The sequence below is a fragment of the Camelus dromedarius genome, chromosome 17 (assembly GCF_036321535.1).
Source record: "Camelus dromedarius isolate mCamDro1 chromosome 17, mCamDro1.pat, whole genome shotgun sequence".
Classification (NCBI taxonomy): domain Eukaryota; kingdom Metazoa; phylum Chordata; class Mammalia; order Artiodactyla; family Camelidae; genus Camelus; species Camelus dromedarius.
In genome coordinates this window covers 29449620-29465329 of record NC_087452.1, presented here as the reverse complement: position 1 = coordinate 29465329, position 15710 = coordinate 29449620, and the positions used below count along the sequence as shown (strand labels likewise).

At 40.8% G+C, this 15710-nt stretch overlaps 1 long non-coding RNA gene across 1 annotated transcript in view; it reads left to right on the top strand.

Annotated features, from left to right (window-relative positions):
* LOC105089782 (uncharacterized) overlaps window positions 1–15710 on the top strand; it is a 286658-nt gene that overhangs the window by 145327 nt on the left and 125621 nt on the right. The window lies entirely within an intron of this gene.

The following is a 15710-nucleotide window of genomic DNA, read 5'->3' as shown; positions in this document are numbered from 1 at the left end:
GGTGTGCTAGGATTACATTTTCAGTTAATGTATTAAAAAGAGTTACTAACAACTCCAGATGCACATTGAATTTCTTAATGGGAGCCATGATTGATACCTTTAGCTTGCAAAAATAAACGTCGCTTACCAACATATGTTATAAAGTGAACCTCAGTGAAGTATTTTGTATTTTTCCTTTTCACTTCCACTACAACAGTTATCCAAAAGCTTTTTTTATCTGTGAGTATTTGTAAGTATGGTTTAAAAAAACAGTATGTTTTCTTTGTTTAGTTCAAACAATATTGGTCAGTGTTTTCCGCTTCTGCCTTTTCAACTCTAGAGCTTGGCTCACGCCATTCCTTTAATCTAGAATAATATCCTTCCTACATATGCCCCAATCTATTTCATTCTTTAAGGCACATATGAAGGCTCTCAACCTTTAAGGCTCAAATTCCTTATTCTCTAGTTTTGACCTGTTTCCCTACTGGAAGTCATCTCCCCCAGTTCTGCATACTTTCACACAAGAAGCTGTAAATTTCAGGTGTTGGTTCATTTAGTTTTCAAAATCAGGGCATCTTGGCAAGTTAGGCTTGCATTCTTTTTTTTTTTTTTTTTAACAGTTTGATTGAAATGTAATTCACAAACCATAAGATTCACTCTTTTTAAATGAATAATTCAGTAGTTTTTAGTCTATTAACAGTTGTCCAACCATCATCATAATCTAATTTTAGAAGATTTCCATTATCCCACAAAGAAATGCCCTACACTGTACACATTAGTAGTCACGCCCATCCCACCCATCCCCAAACTCCTGGCAACCACTAATCAACTTTCAGTCTCTATGGATTTGCCTATTCTGGACACTTAATATGCATATAATTGTACAATATGCAGCCTTTTGTGATTGGATTCCTTTACTTGGAATATTTTCAAATCCACCCACTCTGTAGCATCTATCAGTACTTCACTCCTTTTTATCTGTTGTATGGATATACCTCCTTTTGTTTATCCATTCATCAGTTGTTGGACATTTGGGTTGTATGAATAATGCCGCTGTGAATACTCATGTATGAGTTTTAGCATGGTCGTTCATATATTCCCACTTCTCTTGGGCAGATACAGGAGTGGAATTTCTGGGTCATCTGTTAACTCTATGTTTAACACTTGTAGGAACTGCCAAACCGTTTTCCAAAATGGCTGCACCATTTTACAGTCCCACCAGCAATGTAAAAAGGTTTCAACTTCTCTGTATCCTGGCCAGCACTTGTCATTGTCTATCTTTTTGACTTTGGAATTTGCACCCTTAGTCTGAAGCTTTAATTCAGAAAATAAATTGGAGGGAAAGAAGGGTATCTGGAACAGTGAGAGCACTTTGGAAGGAAGATGCTGCTGTGCCTGAGAGCAAGGAAGCAAGCACCTTGTAGTCTCCTTCTTGGCTCCATGATTTGCAAATGGTGCCCCTTTGGTAGATTATTGTCTGACCCTTTGTTGCCTCAAAGGTGAAATGAAGACAGTATTTCCATTATTCATTCAAATGGAGTGAGGCATGTGTTTGTGGACATCTATCCAGAAGCTCATCTGGAATGAGGGCAACGGGCTTTCTAGAAAGCTCATTCTTAACAGTTCTTCTGGAAGTCTTGCAGTTTTGTGGCAGTGCCTCTAGGCCCATCAATAGATGAAAGGGAAATCTTGGTTAATATTTGAAAATATTCCATGTGTGTGATAAGAATGAGTGTCCTCTGTTGAGTACAAAGATTTTATATACATGCATATCAAGTATGTGAAGTGTATGTCACATCCAGTTTATCTCCACCTATTTATTTTCTGATCTTCTTGGTTGGTTGGTTTCTGAGGAAGTTGTGGACAGTTTCCCACAATGACTGTTTCTTCACCCGTTTTTGTAGTGTCTTTACAGCAGAGATTCCCATCGAGTCCTCTCCCGGGTGTTCTGGTCCATTTCCAAGTCCTCTGAAGCTTAGTGGGGCTTTCCTCACAGCCTGAGAGCAGAATTCTGTGGTGTTAAGACCCAGGAAGCAATTGACTATTGTTGTTAAGAGTGGAAGCTTCAGAGACTCACAAACCTGAGTCCAAATCTCGGTACTCCTGCTTCCCAGTCTGTGAAATTGGAGAGCTAACTTAGAGTCTCTGAGCCTCAGAGTTCCAGTCCATAAAATGAGAAGATTTAAGAGTTGCTTCCACTCTGGAAGGTTGAGCAAATTCAATGAGATCGTGCATGTAAAGCTCTTATCACAGAGCCAGGATCAGGAAACTGGTAAGGGCTTAGTACATGCCAACTTTTGTTGATAACAATAAACAACATCAACAACAGCAGTAGCTGCTAACCTCCTGGAATGCCTAATATGTTCTGTGCACTAGGCTGAGTGCCTCAGATGCATCGGCTCATTTAATCCCCACAGGAGGCCTATGAGAGCAGTGTGATCACCATCACCATTTTATAGATGAGGCCACCGGGGTACAGAAGGATGAGGCAGCTGGTCCAAGGTCACTAGCAAGCAGTGGCTCTTGAACTGCACTTCCAACCATGGGAGCCTGGGCTCATTTTTTGATTATAAAGTGGGTCATGGAACTTACAAAAAGACACACCACAAAAGGGACTGTTTGTCCCACATCCCTTCCTGTGGCCTCCCAGAAGCGCCCTGCAGCACCAGGCTCCACTCTGGGTGGCTACTGTGGTTCTTCCTTTGTGACTGAGAAAGAAAGAGCGTTCGATAGGATCCAGCTGCCAGCTCCTCGCAGCCCCACTCGTGTATTTCCAGAGCCGCTCCTGGGTGTGGGACAACAGAGTCCTTATTAGCCTCCTTGTGCCAAGCATAGTTGCAAACATCTGAGAAAAAGCTGGGATGGAAAACCAGGCAAAACTTTAAAATGTGGACAATGAAAAGGCACTGTTGGGACACATTTATGGATAGCATGCTACACTTTTCAAAAGCTGACTCTATTGGACATAGCCCCGGTTTCCCAGTTCAAGTCCTATTTTAGAAACAAATATACAATACACACATGTATTCCCACTGTAAAAAAAAAAAAAAAAAAAGCATGATGAATACAATGAGACAGTTGCTCATTATTGCCTACCTCCACCCTGAACCCCCATCGCTTTCCACTGGTAACCACCATCAATGCATTGGATGTGCACGTTCCCAAGCTTTTTCCTTTGCATTTGAACGTATATGTGAATATGTATGCTTATAGACATGTTTTGTTTTGGAAAAATATTCTGTTTCAACACAAATGGTGTTACATTTGCTTACAGAATAGCTGTGTTTGCTTTATTCACTTAACAATAAGTTTGGGAAATGGCTCCAAGTCTGTGCACACACATACCGACATCATTCTTTATTAACTACTGAGGTATTTCCCACGGTGTGGTGCTACCGTAAATTATTAAACTTGTCCTTCTTGATAGACATTTGGGTCATCATGGCTGGCTGACTCTAAGATGGTCCCCAATGATGTCCAGTATTCATGCTCCAGAGACCCACGTGGCAAGGAACTAAGGGCAGCCTTTTGCCAACAGCCCGCAAGTAATGGAATCCTAACAACAACCATGTGAGTTTGGAAGTAGATGCTTCCCCACTGGAGTCTCGGTTGAGTCTCCAGTCCTGGCCAACATCTTAATTGCAGCTTGTGAGAGACCCTGAAACAGGGGACCTAGTTAAGCCATGCCTTAGTTCAGAACCACAGAAATAATAAATGTGTGTTGTTTTAACTGCTACATTTGCAGTAATTTGATATATAGCAATAGATAATTGGTACAGTTGTTAATTGCTTTCTATCCTAAGCATCACTGGAACAAATATTCTTCTGTATATGATTTGTGGGGTATTCTAGGATCAGTTTTTAAGAGATGCCAGTAAGCAGCATGACCCACCGTGTGCTACAAACTTTAGCGGCTTCTCTGTGCCGTGGTGAGGACGGCCTTCCTCCCCACGTGGCTTGTAAGGACTTTCTGTGTCTGGCCTCTCCTTGATCATCTCACACTGCATTCTCCTGACTTGCTTTCAATGAATTCATCTAACTCTCCACGCACCATCCTGCTCCTTTTTGCTGGAATACTTTCCCTGTCTCACCTGCTTAATTCCTCTTCACCCTTCATGTGGCTGCATCCTCAGAGAAGCATCTCCTGACTTCCTTGATGACGTCAAATCCCCCCACTGCACTCCTCCAGTTTTTTAAATATCATTTACCATATTTGTGCCATTTCATTTATATTTTGTGATATTTTCAATGAATGTCAGTCTCCCCAAATCTAATCTCATAACAGTGGGGCTGACACTCAGTGGGTACTAGTTGAAATGAATATGCCATAGGATTGGTGTCAGGGCGAGATGAGATAACGCCGTGTGAGGGAGGGCTTTTTGAATGTAGTTCTAGCACTCTGCTTATCATTTCCTGTGGCGGGTTCTTATTTAGATGTCTGTCTTCTCTTCCATTCCCAAAACACCTTGAAATTGAGGAATAAGTCACAGTCCTCTTGTGCCTCCAGCTTCTGGGACAGCATCTGTGCTGAGTAAGAGCTCTATAAGTGTGTGGTGAGTTAATGTAAATTGAAATAAATAAATGAAATTATCTCACCTCCAGATGCTTCTACTTCCCCATGTGAGAAGGAGAAAATACGAGCGTCTAACTCATGAGCTAGTCATGTGGGTTCAGCTGGATTGATATTTGCAAAGTGCTTAGAATAGTATCTGGCAAATCGTTTAAGTTCTGCGACTGTTAAAGAAATATATACAGAAATGCAATGTGCTAGACAAATGTAAGGAATTTGAGTTATCAGGTCCGTCACTGAAAAGTTGCATGTAGGGTGGAGGGGAGTTTGTCCAGGGGTCGTTTCTCTCTACACACACGAGACATCATCTGTCTCTGTTTTAGAAAACCTTGAAGTGCTCATCATCAGCCTCTTTCCTTAAATTCATATCACGCTTTCATAACCACTGTTTACACAATTTTTAAAGGCAATTATTAACTGGGGGATGGAATCAATTTTTCCTTAAATTATTCTCTGCTGTTCTTTAAAGCCATTACTATGCACTCTTGTTCATCTAACCAAACCTAAACTGGATTGGGCAATATTGAGAGCAAACCAGATCAGAAAATGATCACTTTGGATCTTTTTTTCTCATTATTTATGATTATTAGTCCCAACCTCATATGTGGACTTTTTTAACTCCTCCCAAAATAACTCCACAGCCCTAATACAGCCACTTCTTAAAACCTCAACTTACATGAAAACAAATCCCTGTAAATTTTTTTACTTCTAATAAAAATCTGACCAATGCCACATTTTCCCAACAAATCCAGTGAACAACTTAGTCACACTGGTCATTTTGCACCGTGACAGCCAGAGTGCCTGAGTCACTGGCATCCGAGAGGCTTGCCTGTGAAGATGCAGCGCTCTTGAGTGAGTCACGGATAACACAATAAGGCCCTCTCAGTGGCTCTGCTTGAGGTGATCCTTCCACTTCTGAATGAGAAACTGAAAGATGACAGCTGCTCTTTAATATTCAGTTCGTCCTCATGAAATTCTTAACATTTCCCATTTGAACACTGTTGGTGTGACTCTCCTTTAGGAAATCGAATCATGCTTTCTATTCCTTACATCCCAGAACATAATCCTTTTTCTTCAGAAGTAAGTAGGGCAGTGTCTTGGGCTTTTTCTGAATGTCTTGTCAAAGCATAAAACCTTTTCTCTAGGGCCAGCATTCATCAGCTGTGCCTGTCTTTTACTCTGACTGAAAAAGAAAATGGTCCAGTCTTCCAACTGGCTATTCTCTGCTTGCCTTAATTCATGGGAAGCCAAGAAGGGAAAAAATTGGTAGGTTCAACAGTGTTGGAGAAGGATAAACAGAATCATATCACATTAACTGTAATTTACAGCTTTTCAACACATCCTTGCTTTTGCCAAAGCCAGCAAGATCAGCCCCCACTGGAAAAAAAAAAAAAAAGGAGAACGGGGAGGGGTTGGGAGGTAGAATAGAGAATTCATATTTCTATTTTCTAAGCTGGAGTTTGAGAATTAGAGAGCCATCAGCACTTTCTTGAATGTTTTGCTCATTCATACTATAAAAATAAATATCACAAAATATTTTCTGGACTCAGCCTCGTCTGCCGCTAAAACCAAAGCCAGTGTGCTTCCAAACACACTCATGAGGACTAGTTTCATAAGGGACGGACCTTGTCAGGCTGGCAGGCAGCCACTGGAGGAGTTATTGAAATCCAGTTCAAAATGATGTACTCTGCATGAAAATGCCCATTTATGAGCATTCAAAAGGATGAAGAATTTCACAGGAAGATAACAGCAATGACAACTTCTATGACCAGGGTTGCCTGGAGATGATTACCCCGAAACACACACGCACTCCCAGAGCTTTGCTGGAGAGTCTTCTAAAGGCGGGGACTGTTTGTGTTCACACGAAATCTCTGTATATGAAGCTATTTATTACAGGCTGAATAAACAAATATATGCAACAGCGGGTTGGTAGAATTTGTAGCCTAAATATCCGTAGTGGGGTAGACATCGTGTATCCCAACCACCAGGATCAGACAAGAACCCAGGGCTGAGGGGACCTCCTTTTCTAACACGAATGCGCCCCAACATGCCCAGGGAAAGAACATCTGGAAGTTATGTTCTCTCTGGAGAACCCCAGGAAACACTGATACCGTTTTTTCCAGCACATGTGCTAGGAACAATTTTTCTTGCTAAAACTATCGCTGTGATATGGATATGTGATTTAACAGCTCAACCCTAAATATTGCACTTTCCTTTTTAAACCGTCTTTCTCTCAAATAAGATTGAAACCATCTCTATAAGGGCAGGGACTTGATCTTATTTGTGGCTGCCTTCCCAGGACCTGAACAAGCATCTTCAGAAATAGGAGGTGTTCAGAATGCATGTGCCTGGTCATTTCAGAGTTCTTCCAGCAAATGCCTTTGCTACTATTTAATCTGTTAGTGAGCTAGGCAGCACCACAGATTTTAAAAGGAAATTCTGGGAGAGGGGACTGCATGACACAGCAGTTAAGAAAAGTCTATTCAGCAATATTATTTCATCCTCTGTATTGGAGGAAGACCACCACTGTAGCATCTTACGTGTTTCTTAGGTCCACCTTTGTTGAACACCAGCAGGATAGGTTAGGCTGATGATTCTCAGCCTAACCTGTCCTGACATTGATGAGAATAGATATTAAAATGCAAGAAGTGGAGAACAAATGATAGCATAGTGAAGGTAGGATGGGGTATTAAAGAAGTGGTCATGACCACCTCTCAGAGGAGGTGACATGTGAGTCAAGATGAAAGAGTGGGTTGTGTAAAGATATGGAAGAAGAGCATTCTAGGCAGAGGGATCAGCAAGTTCTGAGGCCCTGAGGCAAGATGGACTAGACATTTTCAAAGCATAGTGAGAGGGCCATTGTGGCTGGAGCAGTGGGCAGAGGGGAGAGTGTTGGGAAATGGGATTCAAGAGGGAGGCAGGGCCAGATCACCAAGGGCCTCATAGACCATAGTAAGGATTTCACAATATATTCTAACTGTGAGAGAAAGCCTTTGAATTTTGTTTGTTTGTTAATAAGGAAGTGGTTTAATCTGATTTTCTTTTTAAAAATAACTCTAATTGTGATGAGAGAAACAAGACCTGTGTGTCCTGTTGTAGGAGATGGTAGGGTCTAGAGATAGAGAAGGGAGAGGAGAAAAAGAAGAAGATCTCTCTCTCACCAGAGAGATCCCTTAGGAAGTTACCATAATAGCTCTCATGAAAGAAACGGCAGGGTCTTAGACCAGAGCAATATTAGAAGGGATGTGAGAAGCAGTCAGACTAGGACATATTTTAAAGTTGAAGAAACAGAACCTCCAGGTGGAGAATATGTGGGAATGAGGAAAATAGAGAAATTGGTGACAACTTTGAATATTTTCAGCAAGAGCACTGGGGTGCATTTATTGAGATGAAGGGGTGGGAAAAGGAGCAGATTTGGAGGGAAAATCAGGAGTCCCTTTTGGGGCATATTAATTTAAAACACTCCTTACACATCCAACTAGAGGTGATGAGTAGTCAGGTGGAAGTGAGACAGATATTCATAATGTGTTGCTAAGGGGTTAAATGTCAAAATTCCAGCGGTAAGTAGTTAGTAAATGTGGTTCTTTTACCCCTTAAACTTTGGAAAGTATTTCACTTTTTTCTTTAAAGAAGTAATTTCTTAGTAACTTAACTAATCGAATATACTGTAGAATTCTATATTCTATAATTACTGAATACAGATTTTTTTAAAAGTCTATGTGGAACATTTACCAAGATAGACTAGATGCTGGAGCAAAAAGCAAATCTCAACAAATTTTAAAGGAGTGTGTTTTTCAACTCAGTGGACTCAAAATGCTAATCAATAATAGGAAAATAACTAGAAAATCTCCAAATGCTTGGAAATTAAGCAACCCACTTCTGCATAACCTATGAGTTGAAGAAGTAATTAAAATGGAAAATAGAAAATATTTTGAACAGAATAAAAATGAGATACGAAATATCAAAATGTGTGGGATGCAACTCAAGCAGTGTTTAGAGGCAAATTTGTAGCTTTAAATGCATATATTAGAAGAGAACAAAGAGTGGGGAAAATTATTTAAATTTCCACTCAATAAACTATGAACAGATTAGCAAATTAAACTCATGGAAAGTAAAAAAAAGGAAATGATACAGATTAGCACAACAAGCAAAGAAATAGACAGCAGATATACAATGGGGAATGGTAACAAAGCCCAAAGTTGATTCTTTGAAAAGATGAATATTGGCAAACCCTTAGCAAAACTGATCAAGAGAAAAAGAAGAGTGAGAACACAAATTACCAATATCATGATTTTAACAGGTCATTTCACCGTAGATTACATAGTCATTAAAAGAATAACAGTGGGTTATGTTGAATATCTTTATGCCAGTAAATTAAACAATTTAGATAAAATGGATAGACCCCTTGTAAAACACAACTTATTAAAACTGACGCAAGAAGAAATAAGAAATCTGTTTAAAAAAATGAAATATTTAATGAAAAACCTTCCCACAGAGAAAACTCCAATCTCAATGGCTTCATAGGTGAAGTCTTCTAAACATTTAAGAACAAACAACAGCAATTTTACATAAACAGTTTCAGAGTTTAAAGAAAGGGAACATTTTAAAACTCATTTTATGAGGTCGGCATAACCCTGACACCAAAACTGACAACAAAACCATTACAAGAAAAGCAAACTACAGGCTAATCTCTCTCATAAGCAAAAAATAATAATAATTATATCTTTAAAAAAGAAAAAAATTTAAAGATATTTCTTGGCTTCACATCCATTTTATTCAGTTAGACTGACTTGTAAGTACATTTGATGGCTCTAAGAAACATTTCTGTTTTTTAAACTGGAAATTTGCCTATGAAAACTAGGTGCCTGTAGTTTACCAGATACCACCAAAGAATATATTGTGACCCTAGGACAAAATTAATCGTAATTTCTTTGGATCAAACCCATCTTCTGATCAATTTAAAGATAATAATTAAAATTAAGAGAGTAAAATGACATCAGCCCAGCTCACCAAAACTCATTTGCATGACAAATATCTGCTAACAAAACCATGCTAACAGGGAGATCGGCCCCACTGTGTTCTTGTGATTAGTTGCAGGTGAAAGCAAACACATAGTGGGACATCCTCATACATTAAAGGCTTTCATAACCACTTGGCAACAAATCATATTGACGAAGAGCTGTAATTTTTTTAGATAACGAATAGTAATACATCACTTTAAGTTATTTTTATATGATAAACTGTTAAATAAAAAGATAGTAGTTGACTATTTTCTTGCTTGTTAAAGTTTTAGAATATTATTGTGTGCCATTTTACTAATCTCAGTGCCCCTAAAATATGCTCACCTTGATTTGATTCTGGAAAACAGACTAGTCAGGCTAATCTATCAGTGATGTACCTAAATCATCAAATTGGGCTGATTTATTTTTGAGTTGACTGGATGCTCCATAGGTGCTTATAAACCAGTCGGCTGCAGTGGTTCTCAAAGTGGGGCACCCAGACCAGAAACATGAGCATCAGCTGTGAGTCTGTTAGAAACGTGAGTTCACTCATTCGGACCCATCAAATCAGAAACCGAATCAGAAACAGAGCACTGGGCTTTCCCAAGCTCTCCAGATGGCTTTGATGCCCCCTCAAGCCTGAGGACCCCTGAGAGAACCACTGAGGATCCAAGGGTTACCAGTTTCATTCATTCATTCTTGTTCTTCTTGCTCTACATATGCCATATTATGCTGACTTACACAACACATTCCAATAAGACAATTTTTCAAGGAAACAAAGGGAAAATTATGGGGAAATAAAAGGCTACAATAATTTGAAATCTATTATAGGAGATCAGTAATTGTCGCTCTGTTTTGGCTATGGCATGGTTAAAACTGTTTATAGACTTAGGCATAAACTCTGGACACGTTGGCTTTAATTTCACTTCTTTCTCACTCAAGAGCACTTACCAGAATCACAAGTTGGTGAGAGTAATGGTTCTGTTCACCATCATGATTTATATATGGGAAGAATAAAGGGTCATTAAAAGACTGGGCTCCGGGGCCTGCCTGGGTTTAGCTGTGAGATCTTGGACAAGTCTCTTTACATTTCTGTGCCTCCATTTCCTTATCTATGAAATAGGGACAATAATTGCTCTGATCTCATGAGGTTGTGAGGATTAAATGAAAGAATATATACATACACAGAACTTTCTTAGGATAGGGCTGGGCACATAGTAAGTACTCAATAAATATTATCAACTGTTATTATCAGCAGTGATACCATTAGATCAAACAAAAGTCATCCTTTTATGAATTTCATTCCATGATTGTTGTATCAGACTGAGCCCTCTTGATAGCAAGTGACAGAAACTCAGAACTAGATTAGGCAAAAAGAGAGAACAGAACTTACTGGTCTAAGGGACCAAACCATGGAAAGGGTAGCCTGAATTGGCTTCGAGAACAAGGGGAACCGGGGAGTGAAATACATCCCGAGCCGTCTCTGTCTCTCTCCTCTTTGCATCACCTTCATTCTCTGAGACAACAAGATGAGCTGCTTTCGTAGGTCAGGGAACACAGTCATTAAGGGTTTCTAGTTTTACAGCCTCATCACTTTGTGACCAGAGAGGTGATCCAATTAAAACACTCCAAGAGTGGCCATGGCCCTGTCTGGGTCATTGCCCTTTTGGGGACCAATCTCTCTGGCCAGGGAAGGACTCCTTCCCATTCTACGCACCACATTTGGCAGCAGCACCAATCCACCATGAGTTTTGCTGAGGATTTATATCCCTTTAAGGTAAGCCTTAAGCAGCCTTGTTGAGCCATCTGGCTTGAGAGAAGTAACCAACCATTTTATTCCTTCTTCCTGTTGTTTCTGTCATCCCGACTTTCACAATCTGGTTCCTGATGAGTGTCCCATCTTTCATGGCTTTTGTTGAGTTTGACCCCGGGCTGAAAACGGGACGTGTGTTTATTTTACCTGACAAAGTACCCATGGCTGAAAGGTTTGGAGCACTCGAGTACTGTACTTTCTCCCCCTCCAGATGGGGCTGTAATTATAATTTAACTGTCTGGGTCCAACTTAAGGTGAGGAAAAGATATATTAAGTTTGCACACATGTTATTCTCCTGCCCCCACCCACATCCCTTCGGCTTTCCACATTTCACATGCAACCACCTTCTGGGGGAGGTGCACGTGTATGTGTGTGTGTACACACGGCGTGTTACAATTCTCATTTTGCAAAGTTTATGCAAAAACCAAACACCTGGGTTCAGAGTTTCCTAAAGGAGTCATCTGAAGTAGGTGCTTTATGCCAAAATGTCACAAAGATTTATGTGCTTTCATTTGTGCATTAAATTGAGGACAGGTGGGAGAATGCTCAAGCCTGAGAGAAACTGATAGCTCATTTCTCCCTTAGAAGAGAGATGGCTGTTATGACCACTGCTGGTTTAGATAAAATAGATACAGACCTTGTGAAAAAAGAGGTAAGGGGGAGGGCTTATGTTTGAAAAGCAGTATTTCAGCAGTCAAATAATTACCTCTGCGATCATGTTTCTCGCAAATGGGAACCCCGGACTGGGATCCCAAGGTGAGTCCGCCCCCAATTCAAACAGAACAGGCAATACCCTACCCGAACAGCCAAGAAAAGGGCCCGGCCTCCATTCAAGCTCGCAGAGAAAGGGTCTGTGGAACTGAGGTAAATGGCGTCCTCAACACATTCCATTTTAATGGCTTGCAACAGAGTCAGTTACACATATGTAACCACTCATTTTTTAATTTGATTCTTGTTTCAAACACCTTTTCAGGACCCAATACATCTAAAAAATGTCATCACTTGATAGGTCGCTACTCTATGCCTGGCCTTGAAACAGGCGATCGATGTGCTGAGTATTCACCTGGATTTGAAATAAGAGTGTGAATTTGCATTTCAGGAGGGGAATACTAATGTGGCAAACACAGGCAAGCCAGATTTTTCACAAAGGGAAACGAGAGCTGCACTTGGAAAGCCTGGTGGTCAGCCTCCCCTGCCAGGGACGCTGCTTGTCCCTGGGATGACTGGGAGGCGTATTTGGATAAATCAAAATTATTCAGTACACTCAATCCCTTTGAGGTTCAAGCTGAGCTTCTGAATCAAATATTTATCAAACCATTGACTGATTTCTGAAGCAAGAATTTTCTATTTGGAAACCAGAGCTGTGTTCACACTGAGGGGCAAAGGACATACAATTAGTCCCTGTTTTTGTATGACTTCACTCCATTACACGGCTACAAGTGAAATTTAAAACCTCCTAATGATTTCTGATTTTTTCTTGTGTAGGCAATTACTACAATTCCAGTGATCTATCATTTTAGACGACCACTAAATATAATAACCAGATAGTAAGACATGCTCAGCAAGCAATGGGGAAAGCGTTCAGATAAAATACCCTAAAACTCCCAGAGATTTTTGTATAACTGTATTTAGCAGTTCAGCTTGTGATACGTATGTGTCCGTGGGGGTGATAACTATGACTGTTGAAGGGAGGGAGATAAAGGAAGACATTTTATAAATTGGAGATAAATGGTGTTAATAGTTCAACAAGATAAATGCTTGTCTTTTAAAGCTGAATTCCAGAAGAAATTGCAAGATAGAAACTGACACATTTTTTTTCTATGCCAGAAAAACACATTATCTTGCACCCAGACTGAGGAGTGGTGTACAACTGCCTAAACAATATTAGGGTGATGCTCTATTTAATTTCCAAAATGTGTACTTTTTTTCTTGTCTTACTTTTTAGCTAAAACTTTTGATTAAAATTCCACTGCTTGGTGAAAATATTCCTAGGCTATTTATTTAAAAACAAACAAACAAAAAGAGTCCATTCTATGGTTTAAAAAGCATGCCTTGAAAGACAGCCCTACCTTAAATTTTCAGTTTTTATAACAATGGATCTGAACCATTTTTGACATACAAAACCCTAGCACATAAATAAGTTGCTTACAATGTCAGTGAATCCACAGACTGTCTAATGCCCACCCCCAGGCCCTGTATAGGGTTATGGAGGCAGGTTGCCACACCCAGCTCTGTGCCTGTCACTTTTATTTACAGCTTCTCACTTGATCCAAATAACAGTTCTCAGAGGGTCTTATGCCTGTGCCCAGGTCATGCCCACAAGCCAGGGTCTCTGGGTGGGTCTGAGAACCCAGATCTGACCACTGCCTACTCATCCGGAAGGTCTTACTTCACTTCCTCCACCTGGTTCTGGGTCTCCAGAACCACCTTCCCAGGGAGGATCAGAGTCTAGGTTACACTATGTCTTGCTTAGTAGGCTGACTGGGCAGAGTGTGAATACATTCTTCCGGGAAGAACAGTCAGAGTTGTTTGGGGTCCTAGTCATATCTCCACAAAACTTAGTGTGTGGAGAGTGCTAGCACTTCACCTCCATGCAACACAAGGTCTCCGTGAGAAAATTCACTGTGGCTCCTTTGGGGTGAATTTCTCCCTGTCACAGCAATACCAGAAACATGTGTCCTGAACCTCTGGTGCAAATGACTCCCCCATTTCCCAGTCATTGGCAATGAACCCCACCAATATAACAACAAGAGCTAACAATTAGCATTTGGCTTTGTACCAGGCACTTCGCACATGCTGATTTATTTAATCCTCACAACAATCCTATTAGGTAGGTGTTATACTTCTGCACTTTTCATCATTGAGGAACCTGGGACACAGAGGGTTTTTTGTTTTTTTTTTTCAGTTTGCTTATGATCATAGCCACTAAAGTTTGGAACCAGGACTCAAATCCCAGCTCTGAGTCCAAGCTCTGACCATTTGACTCCACTTAGCAGTGAGAAAAGAAAAGCACACACTTACAAACAAACAAACATACCTATATTAGGGGTCTTGACCCATATTTTAATTTCGTTTACTGATGTCAATATGCAGTCAAGAAAATTAGGAGTAGCCCGTTCAATCGATGGGACAGTTGTAAGGTGTGGAGGTGAGGAGAGTCAGAGGCTGTTGTGGACTCAGTCCTGAAGGAAAACCATAGAAGGTCAACATCTCCTCTTCTTCCACCATCAACATGGCAAGGTGTTGTGGGGTCACATAAGGAGGAGGGTCTGGGTGGAGGTGTCGAGGTGGTCCTAGAGGGTAAGGGATGAGGAGACAAAAGGGAAATGCTACATGATTCCACTCAGTTGCAGCCAGAGTGTCCAGAATGGCTCACAACCAATGGCTACCGTCCCCTGCAGGGTACAAGTTGGAGACTTCCTGTGTACATACTCACCACCTATTGTTACTCTGCCCACGTGCCTGTATCTGACTGTGTGCAGTAAAGCTTACGTTGAGGGGCTTAGTTCTAAAGTCAGTAAGGCAAAACTCGCCAAGAGTTCACCTTTCCCTGTACAACCTTGAAACTGTGAAGTATGCAATAGACGTTCCTCTGTCAGTGAGGGAAATGCAGCCAGTCTGTCCACTGGAAAGGAAAGAAATGTCTGTTCTTTCAGTGGAGCACCTCACCAGTAATTGGCTTGAATTTAAGGGCCATTCTGTTCAAACAATGTAGATTTTTAAATAGGCAGATGCTTGTGCTAGGAGATACAGTAGGGAACCAGAACAGAAAAAGGAAACACCAGATTCCCTTTTCCCAGCTCATGCCCACTCTAGGCATAACCCAGTTGAAGGAAATGATACCCAGAGGTGATCTGGGTGGGCACGGTTCCATTTGCCTAAGTTGAGCAAGAACAAGAAGGATTCCACTGATGTTCTCACAGGCAAGCCTGGTGTTTAGTCATTACACGTTGGTGTGCTGACCTGATAGTGCCCAGGGTGCCTTGTTGTACCAGTTTAAGTTTTGACTGTCACCCTCTCTGAATGCACATACGTGGACCTGCACGTGTGGACATACTTACATCTCCATAGCTGTAGCATCCGTATTATGTCTTTACTCCTGAACTTTAAAGTTGTGTTTATCCTTCAAAGCCTAGCTCAAATGCTACCTCCTCTGGGCATCCTTCCTTGCTTGTCTCCATCTTGGCATGACATGATCGCTCCTTCCTTTTACTTCTTTTGCCATTTCTTTCACTCTGCCTTTTATTATACTGATTGGAGATCTGAAGTCCTGTTTAGGCGAGCTCATGGATTCCCTTTTCAAGAACATTGGAGGATTGCCTCTTATAAAGTCAGTGTTCAATAAATC